General features: G+C 39.0%; 1 long non-coding RNA gene and 1 pseudogene across 1 annotated transcript; both read left to right on the top strand.

Annotated features, from left to right (window-relative positions):
* LOC133730629 (uncharacterized) overlaps window positions 1-11,783 on the top strand; it is a 93,632-nt pseudogene extending 81,849 nt beyond the window's left edge.
* Window positions 11,784-13,063: 1,280 nt separating this feature from the next.
* Window positions 13,064-14,963, top strand: LOC133734823 (uncharacterized). Its single transcript, XR_009858600.1, has 2 exons — window positions 13,064-13,532; window positions 14,346-14,963. It is a non-coding gene; the product is annotated as an uncharacterized LOC133734823 (long non-coding RNA).
* Window positions 14,964-15,226: the final 263 nt, after the last annotated feature.

The raw sequence follows: 15,226 nt of genomic DNA, 5'->3' as shown, positions 1-15,226 counted from the left end.
CAAAGATTGGCTATATGAGATTCCTGGTGGACGTATCACCTCTTGGGACAGAATGAGGAAGGCCTTCTTGGAAAAATACTTCCCAGCTTCAAAGGTCATCGCACTCAGGAAGAAGCTCAGTGGAATTGAACAAGCCCCAGATGAGTCTTATGCTGCCTACTATGAGAGGTTCAATTCCTTACTTGCCCAATGTCCTCAACATCAGATGAAGGATGAGACCCTACTTACATGCTTTTATGAGGGACTCTTACCCTTAGAGAGGCAAATGCTTGATGCTGCAGCTGGAGGAGCTTTTGTGGACAAGTCACCTGCAGCTGGAAAGGAACTTATTGAGAATCGTGCCCTCAACAATCAACAATATGAGGGTATAGGGCACTCCATTCGAAAGGTGCATGAAGTGGGCAGGAATACTGCCATTGAGGATCAACTGAACAAGCTCACTCTCCTAATGAACCAAGTCGTCACTTCTAAGGGAATTGGTGCACCAATAGCTTGTGGGGTATGCTCTATGCAAGGGCATGTTATAGATCAGTGCCCTCAACTCAATGAGAATGGAGGATGGGAATCCGCAAATGCTATTGGAGGATTTCAAGGTGGATATCAGGGAGGACCTCAACGTCCTAAGTATGATCCTTATTCCAATACCTACAACCCTGGATGGAGGGACCATCCCAACTTCAAGTGGACCAACATTGAAAACACTCAGAATCCTCTTGGTGGGAACTTCCAACGACCTCAAGGGCCTTCATTTCAAGGATCATCTTTTCAAAGGCCTTACATGCCTCCTCCTCCACAGAACTCTGGGAATTCCAATTCTCATTATGATAAGGCATTGGAAGCCTTGACTAGCTCTACACAAGCCTTGACAAACTCCACTCAGGCTTTGATCCAAGGACAACAGACCCATACTAAGGACATTGCAGAACTCAAGAAGCAGATGGGCCAAGTTGTGGACTTCATGAGCAAGATTCATGAGAATGGGAAGCTCCCTAGTGTCACAATACCTAATCCTAAGGGTAATGTGGAGAATGCATCAGTTGTGACTACAAGGAGTGGAAGGCCATTTGTGGATCAACCCAAGCCACCCAGGAAGGCCCAAGTGAGCATAGAGATTGAGGAAGACCATGAACCCACAAAGTTGGGTATTGAAAAGGACCCTGCAACGTCCAAGGAAGAAATCAAGGCGTCCTCACCACTAAAGGCAAAACCGGAAATTCAAGGTACTAATTCTAACTTATCAAATTCGGTTATTGCTAACCCTTCTTCTTCTTGCATGCCCTTTCCACGCAGGTTTGCCAAATCATAGAAGGATGAAAGTGACCAAGCTATCTTGGAAACTTTCAAGAAGGTGCAAGTAAACTTACCCCTCCTGGAGGCCATCAAACAAGTCCCTAAGTACGCCAAGTTCCTTAAGGAGCTTTGCACTACTAGGAGAGTAAACCGTGAAAAGGAGGTGGTAAAGGTAAGTGAGAACGTTTCTGCCTTGATTCAGAGGAAGATTCCTCCAAAGTGTAAGGATCCTGGAAGCTTTACTATTCCATGTGCTATTGGTAACTCTAGATTTAAGAATGCCATGCTAGATCTAGGTGCATCTGTTAATGTTATGCCCTATTCTGTTTATGAAACCCTAGGTCTAGGGGAACTTAAATCTGATAATGTTATCATTCAGTTAGCTGACAGATCCAATGCATACCCTAGAGGTTTGTTGGAGGATGTGCTTGTGCAGGTTAACCATCTTATCTTCCCAGCTGATTTTTATGTGTTGGAAATGGAGGACTCCCCTGTGAGTTCCACTCCTTTGCTTTTGGGACGTCCTTTCTTAAGGACAGCTAGGACGAAGATAGATGTGTATGCAGGCTCTCTCACCATGGAGTTTGATGGTGACGTTATTGGCTTCAACATTTTTGAAGCCATGAGGTATCCTCTTGATATAAATGATTGTTATTCTATTGACATTTTGGATGATCTTGCCCAGAAAATGTTTGATGCCATGAATGAGGATACCCTAGCCACAACACTCGAACAAGGAGCAGGGTACACAAAAGGTGGTGCCATTGTCTCAGAGGAGGAATTGAAGGACACTTGTGAAGGAAAGATCATTGAAAACGTCTCATTCCTTGAGGCTTCACCCTATGTAGGTAAGTCTACTTCACCCTTGTCCATTCAGTTATCTGCTAATAAGACTTTACCTTCAGTGGTTCAGGCACCAGAACTTGAACTTAAACCTCTACAAAACCACTTGAAGTATGTCTATTTAGGGGACAAGGAGACGTTACCAGTGATTGTGTCCTCCTCTCTTACTTCGTCTCAAGAGGAGAGATTGGTGGAGATGTTGAAGCAACACAAGACCGCCATAGGATGGACATTGGCGGATATCAAGGGAATAAGCCCTACTACTTGCGTCCATAGAATACTTCTTGAGGAGGGGACAAAACCCACTAGAGAGGCTCACCGTCGTCTCAACCCTCCTATGATGGAAGTTGTGAAGAAGGAGGTCATCAAACTCCTTGATTGTGGGGTGATCTACCCTATTTCAGACTCCAAATGGGTCTCTTGATAGGAGCATTTTAATGCGACGTTTTAACTGCATTTCCTTACATTTCTTGCGTCATTTCCTTAGTAAAACTCTGTTTAGGAAAGTTTCCATTCTTTGATTGGGAAAGTTCCTATTTGTAGAAAGTTTCCATTTTTCTTAGTTTCTAGTTTCCATTTTTAGAAAGTTTCTATTTTTGTAGTTTTCATTTCTCATTTCTGGCAAGTTTCCATTTTCAGTTTAGGAAAGTTTCTATTTTTCATTTTTAGTAACTTTCTATTTTTCATTTTTTAGTAAGTTTCTATTTTTCTTACTAGTTTCTATTTTCAGGACCTCCGAGCTAAAAAGTGGAAATGAAACCACAAATGGAAAGAGGAGCCTGCGAACATCAAGACGAACAAATATGAGAGAAAACGGTCCACACATTTGAGCAGAAATGAAGAAACAAGCTTTCCTAGTGCAACCAGGAAACCCTGCGAAATGGAGGAGAGCTTACCAATGAAGTTTCCAACGCAACTATGAAAAGAAATGAAAGAAATGAAGTGTTTTGCGTTGGAAAATAAGAAGGCTTGAAGATGAAGCAACGAAGCCCAAGAACACTTTGAATTTTCGGCAAATTGGATCAAGGCCCACCAAAGCCCATGACATTAGGGTTTGTGACGCATGGAAGAAACCCTAGAAGGGTTTGCCGTCCAAAGCAATGAGAGAAACAAGGAAGAGGCGTGGAAAATCAGAATATTAAAGAGAAATTCGGTAGAGATTTTTGAGGGAGAGATAAAAGGAAGGAGAATATATGTTGAACTCGAAAATCTCTCAAAAGAAGTCTAGATACATTCCTTGAAACCCTAAAGGAAGTTTGGCCGAATTGGAAGTGCAAAATCAGAAAATATCTCAAGGAATTTCGGCAAGTTTATTTAGGGAGATATTCTAGAAAATTATGTAATTGGTTGAACCATGTCATAGGGCTTATGTGGCAAGCTTACATTGGAGGAAGATATGTGGATTAAACAAGTCATTGCCGTGAGAAACCCTAGAGAATTGCACGGCTTGGAGACCAAGTTTGCCGTCCCCTATATAGTCTCTCTTATTCTCAACGTCAAAGGTTCCCATTCTTTACGTTAGACACTTGAGAAAAAAATTCAGAAAACTCTCTAGCCTAGCCGTGCTCTTCTCCATCCTCTAGGGCAACCACGAAGTGCAAGCAAGGCCAAGGAAGAAGAAGATAAGCCGTGAATACCATCCATCCTCCACCTTGAAGATTGCTTTCGAAATTCAAGAGACCACATCATCACTTCATTCATCTCACCTTCATCACGGTGTAATCCGATTCTCCTTGTAACTTTGCTTTGTATTTTCGTTGGTTTTGCCTTAGTTGACACATATGTTTGAACAAGTGTTGATTTCTGAAATTTTATGATTAATTGTTAATTTTCAGATTCATATATTGCGATTTATGGTTGCTTTTGTGTGAGTGTTTGATTAAATTTGCATGATAGAAATCTTTTGTATGATAATCTTGAATGGTTTGAAACATTTAGGGTTTTTATGTGAATGTTGCTACGAATTTAAGAACATGAATCAACTTTTTGGTTTTGTGTTCTTAAATCAATAAGTAGTAAAGGTTTTGTACAAAAACCGAATTTAATCAAAGAAGATTGCAATTAGGTGGACTTTTGATAGGAGCATTTTAATGCGACGTTTTAACTGCACTTCCTTACATTTCTTGCGTCATTTCCTTAGTAAAACTCTGTTTAGGAAAGTTTCCATTCTTTGATTGGGAAAGTTCCTATTTGTAGAAAGTTTCCATTTTTCTTAGTTTCTATTTTCCATTTCTAGAAAGTTTCTATTCTTGTAGTTTTCATTTCTCATTTCTGGCAAGTTTCTATTTTTCATTTTTAGTAACTTTCTATTTTTCATTTTTGGTAAGTTTCTATTTTTCAAATTAGGAAAGTTTCTATTTCTCATACTAGTTTCTATTTTCAGAACCTCCGAGCTAAAAAGTGGAAATGAACACACGAATGGAAAGAGGAGCTTGCGAACGTCAAGGGGAACAAAAATGAAGAACATTGAACCACACATTTGAGCAGAAATGAAGAAACAAGCTTTCCTAGTGCAACCAGGAAACCCTGCGAAATGGAGGAGAGCTTACCAATGAAGTTTCCAACGCAACTATGAAAAGAAATGAAGAAAATGAAGTGTTTTGCGTTGGAAAAGAAGAAGGCTTGAAGATGAAGCAACGAGGCCCACGAACACTTTGAATTTTCGGCAAAATGGACCAAGGCCCACCAAGGCCCAAGGGATTAGGGTTTGTGACGCATGGAATAAACCCTAGGGAGTTTTGCCGTCCAAGATGAAGAGAGAAACAAGGAAGTGGCGTCCAAAAATCAGAAATTAAAAGGAGATTTTCTAGGGAGATTTTCTAGGGTTATTTTTATGGAAATACATCAAGAGATAAACCCTAGAATATCTTTTGCCGTCCAAGCCAAGAGGAAAAGAAGGAATTGCCGTGATATACATGAAGAAACCCTAGAGAATTCGGCAAAGAGAGATTCTAGGGGAGAGTTTTAAGGAAAGCCAAAGTGTGGAGACCAAGAAACGGCCAAAAAGGAGTCTAGATACATTCCTACATTCCCTAAAGAGTTTTGGCCGAATTTAAAAACAGAAAATCAGAAATTATCTCAAGAATTTCGGCAAGAAAATCAAGGGAAATATTCTAGGAAATTATGTGATTGGTTGAGACACGTCATAGGGCTTACTTGGCAAGATTCTATTGGGAGGAATTATGTGGAGTTAACAAGAATTGCCGTGAGTTTCTCTAGGGTTTTACACGGCCTTGGAGACCAAGTTGCCGTCCCCTATATAATCTCTCCTCTTCTCAACGTCAAAGGTTCCCCTTCCTTTGTTTTTTACAACTTTAGAAAAATTCAGAAAAGCTCTCTAGCCTAGCCGTGCTCTTCTCCATCCTCTAAGGCAACCACGAAGTGCAAGCAAGGCCAAGGAAGAAGAAGACAAGCCGTGAACACCATCCATCCTCCACCTTGAAGATTGCTTTCGAAATTCAAGAGACCACATCACCTTTTCGTTCATCACCATCTCCATCTCTTGGTGTAATTCGATTCTTCCTTGTAACTTTGTTTGTATTTTCGTTGGTTATGCCTTAGTTGACACATATGTTTGAACAAGTATTGTTTTCTGAAATTTTATGATTAATAGTTAATTTTCAGATTCATACTTTGCGAATTATGGTTGCTTATGTGTGAGTGTTTGATTAAATTTGCATGAAAGAAATCTTTTGTATGTTAATCTTAAAGGGTTCGAAACTTTTAGGGTTTTTATATAATTGGTGCTACAAATTTAAGAACATGAATCAACTTTTTGGTTTTGTGTTCTTGAATCAATAAGTAGTAAAGGTTTTGTACAAAAACCGAATTTAATCAAAGAAGATTGCAATTAGGTGGACTTTTTCATACTAAGTTGCACATTTGAATTGATAGCCTTTCTAGATGCTTATTGCGTTAAACATGTATGATTGACTAGCTTTCTAGGGCTTGAATGCATGTTTGATAGGATTAGTCTATGTGCTTTCACTTAGATTAATTAGCGTTGAAAGTAAAATATGGGAAATTGTTTGCTTTGAACGTTTCACATGATCAATTCCTCTTGCATGACTATGATGAACAATGATGAACTTAAATTAATTTTAATCATATGTTTCGATTTTGATCTTTGTTCTTGCATTCCATTTATATTTTTATGTTTTAGCATTTTAATTATTTTGTTAACTCAGTTTAATTTTCAGAAAAACCAAAATAAAAAACCCCCATTTTATTCGTAAATAATGTGCATATGTGTAAATATTATACTTTGTTTTAATTTTAATTGTTTAATTGTTTGACAATGACAGGTGTACCCTCAATCCCCGGAATAGAACGATCCCTATTTATTCTATGCTACTAATGACATTTCAGGGTTAAATTATGCGCTTGCAAAAAGCGTATCAATTTTTGGCGCCGTTGCCGGGGATTGAAAAATCATTTGTTATATTGTTAATATATGTGTTTTGTTTATAATGTGACCGAAAAAAAAAAAAAAAAAAAAAAAAAAAAAAAAAATTACTTGTTAATTATTTTGTAATTGTCGAAAATTAGTTAATTAATTACTTAGGTTGTTATTTTTATTGTTGAACACGAGTTTAATTGTTAGTTGTAAATTAAAGAAGGAATAGGTGAAGTCGTGTTTATTAATATTGGCCTAAACCCCTTATTGGTACCTAGTCCAGGTCCCTTAAGGTTGAGGGCGGCCTTTATTAACATTCATTGAACTGTCTTCACACTTAGGACCTTTTATATCCAAGTAAGTATAGCCTATGTGAGATGGTGTCTAGGAAGGGGACAACGTTCATAACGGGTTCTGGATTCAGAAGTGCTTACAAATGGGCGTAAACCTCAATGAGGGAGTAGCCTATGCCAAAATGGATCCTACCTCTTGTGTTCGCCCTCCCCTACCTGGCCATTTCAGTAAGGTTGCCCAAAGGATGTAGGAGGGACTTAGTGTCTAGACGATTATACTTGGGCCGCACGTCCACTTGATTTACCGCTTGGAATTAGATTTGATATCAATAATATTTATGAAAAAAAAAAAAAAAAAAAAAAAAATGTAAGAAATTGTTGTGACACTTAAGGTATATTGGATTAAACATAATCTCGGAAAGGAAGCTGTTACAGCCCATTGCACTCTGAGATTCCCTGTTCCCGTACCTAAGTGTTGAAAATAATTGTAAGAAAAAAAAAGAAAAAAAAGAAAAAAAAAAAGTTAATTAGATGTGAATAGTGACGTTTTGTACTTTGTGTGAAAGTTTTGTGTTTTGTCTAATTATACTTGTAAAGAAATAGAATTAAAGAAAATAAAATGGAGTTATAAATTTTGTTAATTACTTAATTGTTGTGAGTGTGTAAAATCGTATGAGTAGACAAGGGCCCTTTTGTTAATATTGGCCTTAACCCTTCATTCGTACCTTTCTAAGGTCGTATGAGGTTGAGGGCGGCCTTTATTAGCACTTGGAGAACAGTTTAACACATGAGTAATTTCCAAGCTGAGTAAGGGGCATTACAGATGGTGTCTTAGGTTGAGACCCTGGGTGATGGGTTCAAATTGGATCTCAGAGATACTACAGACTGTGCGTAAACCACAATGTGGAAGTAGCCAATAGGGGCGTAAACCTCAATGAGGGAGTAGCCTCCGTAGTATCACCAAAATGAGTCCTCCCTCTCACTTACCTCTTAATCTGGCTATCTGGCCTTCTGAAACAAAGGAAAGTGACTTATGTCTAAGCGACTATCCCTATATCGTAGCTCACCAATAGTAGTGGTTTCTATTGGGCTCGACTTACAACTTGGAATCAATTGAGTTATTAACTTTGTTTATGACATTTCCATGACAAAAATAAAATACTCGTACATAACTTTCATTTGTAAATTGGTCTGTTTTCTTACTTCTCTTACTTGTACAAAATTTGTAAGTCTCTTTTGTTGCATTGTGAATAGTGACGTTTTTGTATGAAAATATTAACTTGTATTTTGTTTATTTTCGTAAGTTACTCACTTTTGTACATCTTAATGTTGTTCAGGAATTCCATGAATGTCCGAGTCTTCTAAACTCCCTACCATACAAGAGATTGAAGAAAGGCTCGCTCGTTTGAAAAATCCTCCTACACTTGAGTACAGAAGACCTTCTTCCTTGCAATTCAAAGAGTACAAGTTTAACGAGCAAGGGAAGAGAATCTATCCTTCTGAGGAATCTACATCACCTACACCTACCCCATCTCCTCCTTCACGTTCACCTTCACCTGTGATTTCGTCTAACTCTACACCACCACCTTCACCACCACCTGAAGAAGTTCAAGAAGAGAGAATGGCATCCATTAGGGAACTATCCACAGCAACAGTTGAGGGAGGACCCCCTATAGGTATTGTGTACCCTGCCCCTGCTGCAGGAAGAAATGCAGAGTTTGAGCTGAAGAGTGGATTATTGCACCAACTCCCTAAGTTTCATGGGCTCCCTATGGAGGACGCCAACAAGCATCTTAGGGCATTTCAGGTTGTGTGTTCTAACATGCAACCACAAGGAGCAGATGAGAACATTCTAAGGATGAAGGCATTTCCATTTTCCTTAGCCGACAGAGCCAAAGATTGGCTATATGAGATTCCTGCTGGACGTATCACCTCTTGGGACACTATGAGGAAGGCCTTCTTGGAACGATACTTCCCAGCTTCCAAGGTCATCACACTCAGGAAGAAGCTTAGTGGAATTGAACAAGCTCCAGATGAGTCCTATTCTGCCTATTATGAGAGGTTCAACTCCTTACTTGCTCAATGTCCTCAACATCAGATGAAGGATGAGACCCTACTGACATGCTTCTATGAGGGACTCTTACCCTTAGAGAGGCAAATGCTTGATGCTGCAGCTGGAGGAGCTTTTGTGGACAAGTCACCTGCAGAGGGAAAGGAACTTATTGAGAATCGTGCCCTCAACAGTCAACAATACGAGGGTATAGGGCACTCCATTCGAAAGGTACATGAAGTGGGTAGGAACAATGCCATTGAGGATCAACTGAATAAGCTCACCTTGCTCATGAACCAAGTCATAAGTTCCAAAGGACCTAGTGCATCAATAGCTTGTGGGGTATGCTCTATGCAAGGGCATGTTACTGATCAATGCCCTCAACTCAATGAAAATGGAGGATGGGAATCTGCCAATGCTATTGGAGGATACCAAGGAGGATTTCAAGGAGGATATCAGGGAGGACCTCAACGTCCTAGACATGACCCTTATTCCAATACTTATAACCCAGGATGGAGGGACCATCCCAACTTCAAGTGGACCAACAATGACAATGTTCAGAATCCTCTTGGTGGGAACTTTCAACGTCCTCAAGGGCCTACTTTTCAACGTCCTCAAGCTCCTTACATGCCTCCTCCTCAACAGAACTCTGGGAATTCCAATTCCCATTATGATAAGACGTTGGAAGCCTTGACTGCTTCTACACAAGCCTTGACAAACTCTACTCAGGCTTTGATCCAAGGACAACAGACCCATACTAAGGACATTGCAGAGCTCAAGAAGCAGATGGGCCAAGTTGTGGATTTCATGAGCAAGATTCATGAGAATGGGAAGCTCCCTAGTGTCACAATACCTAATCCTAAGGGTAATGTGGAGAATGCATCAGTTGTGACTACAAGGAGTGGAAGGCCATTTGTGGATCAACCCAAGCCACCCAAGAAAGCCCAAGTAAGCATAGAGATTGAGGAAGGCCATGAACCCACAAAGTTGGGAATTGAAAAGGACCCTGCAACGTCCAAGGAAGAAATCAAGGCGTCCTCACCACCAAAGGCAAAACCGGATATTCAAGGTATTAATTCTAACTCATCCAATTCGGTTTTTACTAACCCTTCTTCTTCTTGCATGCCTTTTCCACGCAGATTTGCTAAATCAAAGAAGGATGAAAGTGACCAAGCTATCTTGGAAACTTTCAAGAAGGTGCAAGTAAACTTACCCCTCCTAGAGGCCATCAAGCAAGTCCCTAAGTATGCCAAGTTCCTTAAAGAGCTTTGCACTACTAGGAGAGTAATCCGTGAAAAGGAGGTGGTAAAGGTAAGTGAGAACGTTTCTGCCTTGATTCAGAGGAAGATTCCTCCAAAATGTAAGGATCCTGGAAGCTTTACTATTCCATGTACTATTGGTAACTCCAGATTTAAGAATGCCATGCTAGATCTAGGTGCATCTGTTAATGTTATGCCCTACTCTGTTTATGAAACCCTAGGTCTAGGGGAACTTAAATCTGATAATGTTATCATCCAGTTAGCTGACAGATCCAATGCATACCCACAAGAAGAGAAGTTGGTGGAGATGCTGAAGCAACACAAGAAGAGAAGTTGGTGGAGATGCTGAAGCAACACAAGACCGCCATAGGATGGACATTGGCGGACATCAAGGGAATTAGCCCTACAACTTGCGTCCATAGGATACTTCTTGAGGAGGGGTCTAAACCCACTAGAGAGGCTCAACGTCGTCTCAACCCTCCAATGATGGAAGTTGTGAAGAAGGAGGTTATCAAACTCCTAGATTGTGGGGTGATCTACCCCATTTCAGACTCCAAGTGGGTCTCTCCAGTTCAGGTTGTGCCCAAGAAATCTGGGGTAACTGTAGTGAAGAATGCTGAGAACGAACTGGTGCCCCAAAGGACAGTCACAGGTCATAGAGTGTGCATTGATTACAGGAAGCTCAACGCAACAACAAGGAAAGATCACTTTCCTCTTCCATTCATTGATCAGATGCTTGAGCGCCTAGCTGGACATGACTACTACTGCTTTTTGGATGGCTATTCAGGCTACAATCAGATTGCCATAGCCAATGAAGATCAAGAGAAGACAACCTTCACTTGCCCCTTTGGGACGTTTGCTATAGACGCATGCCCTTTGGCCTTTGCAACGCTCCAGGTACCTTTCAGAGGTGTATGGTAAGTATTTTTTCAGATTATATTGAGAAAATCATAGAGGTATTCATGGATGACTTTTCAGTTTTTGGAAAGAATTTTGATGATTGTCTTAATAATCTGGAAATAATTCTAAAACGTTGCATGGAAACTAACCTTGTACTTAATTGGGAGAAATGCCATTTTATGGTTAAACAAGGCATAGTTTTAGGACATATTGTCTCTGCTAGGGGAATAGAGGTCGATAAGGCCAAGGTTGATATTGTGCGTTACTTACCCTCTCCCACTTCTGTGAGAGAGATTCGTTCTTTCCTTGGCCATGCAGGTTTTTATAGGAGGTTTATCAAGGACTTCTCCAAGATTTCGAGACCTCTATGTCAACTACTCCAGAAGGATGTGCCCTTCCACTTTAACAAAGAGTGTCAAGATGCTTTTGACAAGCTTAAGGAGTTGTTGACGTCAGCCCCCATTATGCTCCCTCCAGATTGGTCCTTGCCCTTTGAGTTGATGTGTGATGCCTCTGACTATGCAGTTGGAGCTGTTTTGGGGCAAAGGAAGGACAAACGACCCTATGCCATCTACTACGCCTCAAGGACTCTGAATGATGCACAAATGAATTATTCCACCACAGAGAAAGAGCTCCTTGCAGTTGTTTTTGCCCTTGAAAAGTTTCGTTCCTACTTACTTGGTACCAAGGTAATTATTTATACTGACCATGCAGCTTTGAAGTACTTGATGACCAAGAAGGAGGCGAAACCAAGGCTTATCAGATGGGTCCTACTCTTGCAAGAGTTTGACGTTGACATCAAGGACAAGAAGGGTAGTGAAAACGTGGTAGCTGACCACTTGAGTCGTTTGGTACATGCAGAAGACCCTCTCCCTCTGGTGGAGACGTTTCCAGATGAGCAGCTTTTTGGACTTCAGGTAAGTGAACCATGGTATGCTGATATTGTGAACTATATTGTTTCTAGGAAGATTCCTGATACCATGTCACGTGCTCATAGAGATAGGCTTAAGAAAAATGTTAAGCAATATGTTTGGGATGAACCTTATTTGTGGAAATCTTGCTCTGATCAACTGATTAGGAGATGTGTGCCTGAACATGAACATAATGCCATACTTTCGTTTTGCCATTCTAAAGCATGTGGGGGTCACTTTGGGTCTAAAAAGACTGCTTTTAAGGTGTTAGAGTCTGGGTTCTTTTGGCCAACGTTATTTAAGGATGCACATACATATTGTTTAACTTGTGATAGATGCCAACGAACCGGAAATCTAAGTTCTAGAGATCAAATGCCATTGTCCAATATCATAACTGTTGAAATATTTGATGTCTGGGGCATAGATTTCATGGGACCTTTCCCTTCATCTTTTGGGTTTCTATATATCTTACTTGCAGTGGACTATGTTTCCAAATGGGTGGAAGCAAAGGCCACTAGAACTAATGACTCTAAGGTTGTTGCAGATTTTATCAAGTCTAACATCTTTAGCAGGTTTGGAATGCCTAGAGTTCTCATTAGTGATGGTGGATCCCATTGATAGGAGCATTTTAATGTGGTATTTTAATAGTTAATTCCTCACATTTTGCTTAGTTAATTCCTTAACGAATCGATTTTTAATTCAATTTTTATTTTTAGGTACATTGGAGTAGATGATGATGAAATAAGTGTTAGGTCCATAAAATGATGGAGAAAAATGGAAATGCACTAAAAAGGTCAACTTTACACATTTTCCTACTCCGGCTAGGAGAAACCAAGCCAAGCAAGGAAGAAGGAGCGACCACCTGACCAAATGAACTTCAAATGAGCTGAAACCTTCCAGATCCATTCTAGACATCCTAAGAAACATTTCTTATGAAGAGTGCAAGAGCCAAAAAAAAGTGGAAGGCCTTCAAACAGTCAGCCCAATTTTCTGCAGAAGCAAAACTGGAAAACTGGACCTGTAAGGAGTCCAGCAGAAATTCCGGCCCAAACACATGGAGATAAATTCTGAAAATTTTACAGAATGATCTACACTCATGATGGATCATTTCATATGAAGAAGTCACGGGCAAAATCTGAAGTCTTGGTGGAGAATTAATTGAAGGAAAAATGAGTAGAAAGTGACTCAAACCTAACAAATTCCATTAGTGTTTAAATATTCAAACCTAACAAATTCCATTAGTGTTTAAATATTCAAACCTAATAAATTCCATTAATGTTTAAATGCTCAAACCTAACATATCATCATTTGTTTAAATCCAAATAGTTTTGCTTGGTAGCCTATAAATAGAGGCTACAACAAAGAAGAAAGGACATTCCTTCATCCATTCCATCTTCTTTGTCTCTCCATTTCCTTTCCATTTTCCTTTCCATCCTCTAGTTTCAAGTTTAGTCATCTCCACGAGTTCAAGCAAGGCCAAAGAAGAAGAAGAGAAGCCGTGAGCACTTCCATCCATAGCCATCCTTGAAGCTTGCTTTCGAGTTTCAAGAATCCACAACGTGAATCATCCATCTCATCTTCATCCACGGTGTAATCCTATTCTCCTTTGTAACCTTTGCTTTGAATTTCGTTGGTTATGAACTAGTTGACATATATGTTTGAACAAAGTATTATTTCTGGAATTTTTATGATTAATTGAGAATTTTCAGATTCATATATTGTGATTCGAGAGTTGCTTATGTGGGTTTGTTTAATTAAATTTGCGTTATAGATAACTTTTGTATTTTAATCTTATGTGGTTGCAAACACTTAGGGTTTCGATATGAATGGTGCTAGGTTTAAGAACATGAAATCGACTTTTCGTTTTGTGTAAACTTGAATCAAAGTAGTAAAGGTTTTGTACAAAGATCGAATTTAATTAAAGAGAATTGCAATTAGGTGGACTTTTCCATACTAAGTTGTACACTTGAGTTGATAGCCTTTCTCTATGTGTAATGCGTTAAACATGACATGATTGACTAGCTTTCTAGGGTTTGATTGCATGTTTGATAGGATTAATCTAGGTGCTTTCGCTTAGGTTAATTAGCATTGAAAAGTAAAAAATGGGAATTCATTTGCTTTCGAATGTTTCACATGATCAACTCCTTTCTCATGACTTAGATGAACAATATTAGGGTTTGAATCAATTTTAATCATAAGTTTCGGTTTTGATCTTTGTTCCTTCATTCCATTCGTATTTTTATGTTTTTGCATTTTAATTGTTTTTGTTAACTTAGTTTCATTTTCGAAAAAACCAAAAACAAAATCCCCCCTTTTCGTGTAAAATGTTTATATTTTGTGAATACATTTGTGAATATTATACTTAATTTTAATTTTAATTGTTTAATTGTTTGACAATGACAGGTGTACCCTCAATCCCCGGAATAGAACGATCCCTATTTGCTTATACTACTAACGATCTTTTCAGGGTTAAATTATGCGCTTGCTTTGAGCGTATCAATTTTTGGCGCCGTTGCCGGGGATTGAAAAATCACTTGTTTTTGTTTATAATTGTTGTATATAAACTGTTTGATACTTAGTTTAAATTAACTAGGTTGTTTTTTTTTTATTGTTGAATACGAATTTAATTGTAGGTTGTAAATTAAAGAAGGAATAGGTGAAGTCGTGTTTATTAATATTGGCCTAAACCCCTTATTGGTACCTAGTTCAGGTCCCTTAAGGTTGAGGGCGGCCTTTATTAACATTCATTGAACTGTCTAACACACTTAGGACCTTTTACATCCTAGTAAGAATATCCTATGTGAGATGGTGTCTAGGAAGGGGACAACGTTCATGACGGGTTTTTGAATCCAGAAGTGCTTATAAATGGGCTTAGCTCATGCCAAAATGGATTTTTCCTCTCGTGTTCACCCTCCCCTACCTGGCCATTTCAGTAAGGTTGCCCAACGGATGTAGGAGGGACTTTGTGTCTAGACGACTATACTTGGGCCGCACGTCCACTTGATTTACCGCTTGGAATTAGATTTGATATCAATAATGTTTATAACAAAAGAAATACTTGTGCATACTCTTTACGTGTAAATTATTTTGTTGTTTCACACTTTATACTTGTAAAAATACTTTTTACGTTTTATACTCACTTGTGTACTTAACTTGTGTCTTATGTACAAAATACTTGTTAATTATACTTGTAGTTTGTAATTCATAGTTACTTGTTTATTATTATTTTTTTTTTTTTGTATTTCTTTGTTAATATTAAGTTACTAACTTTATTTAATGTAGGT

This window comes from Rosa rugosa, chromosome 2 (assembly GCF_958449725.1).
Source record: "Rosa rugosa chromosome 2, drRosRugo1.1, whole genome shotgun sequence".
Taxonomy (NCBI): Eukaryota; Viridiplantae; Streptophyta; class Magnoliopsida; order Rosales; family Rosaceae; genus Rosa; species Rosa rugosa.
The sequence above is the reverse complement of the archived record's forward strand: the minus strand, read 5'-3'. Positions and strand labels throughout refer to the sequence as shown.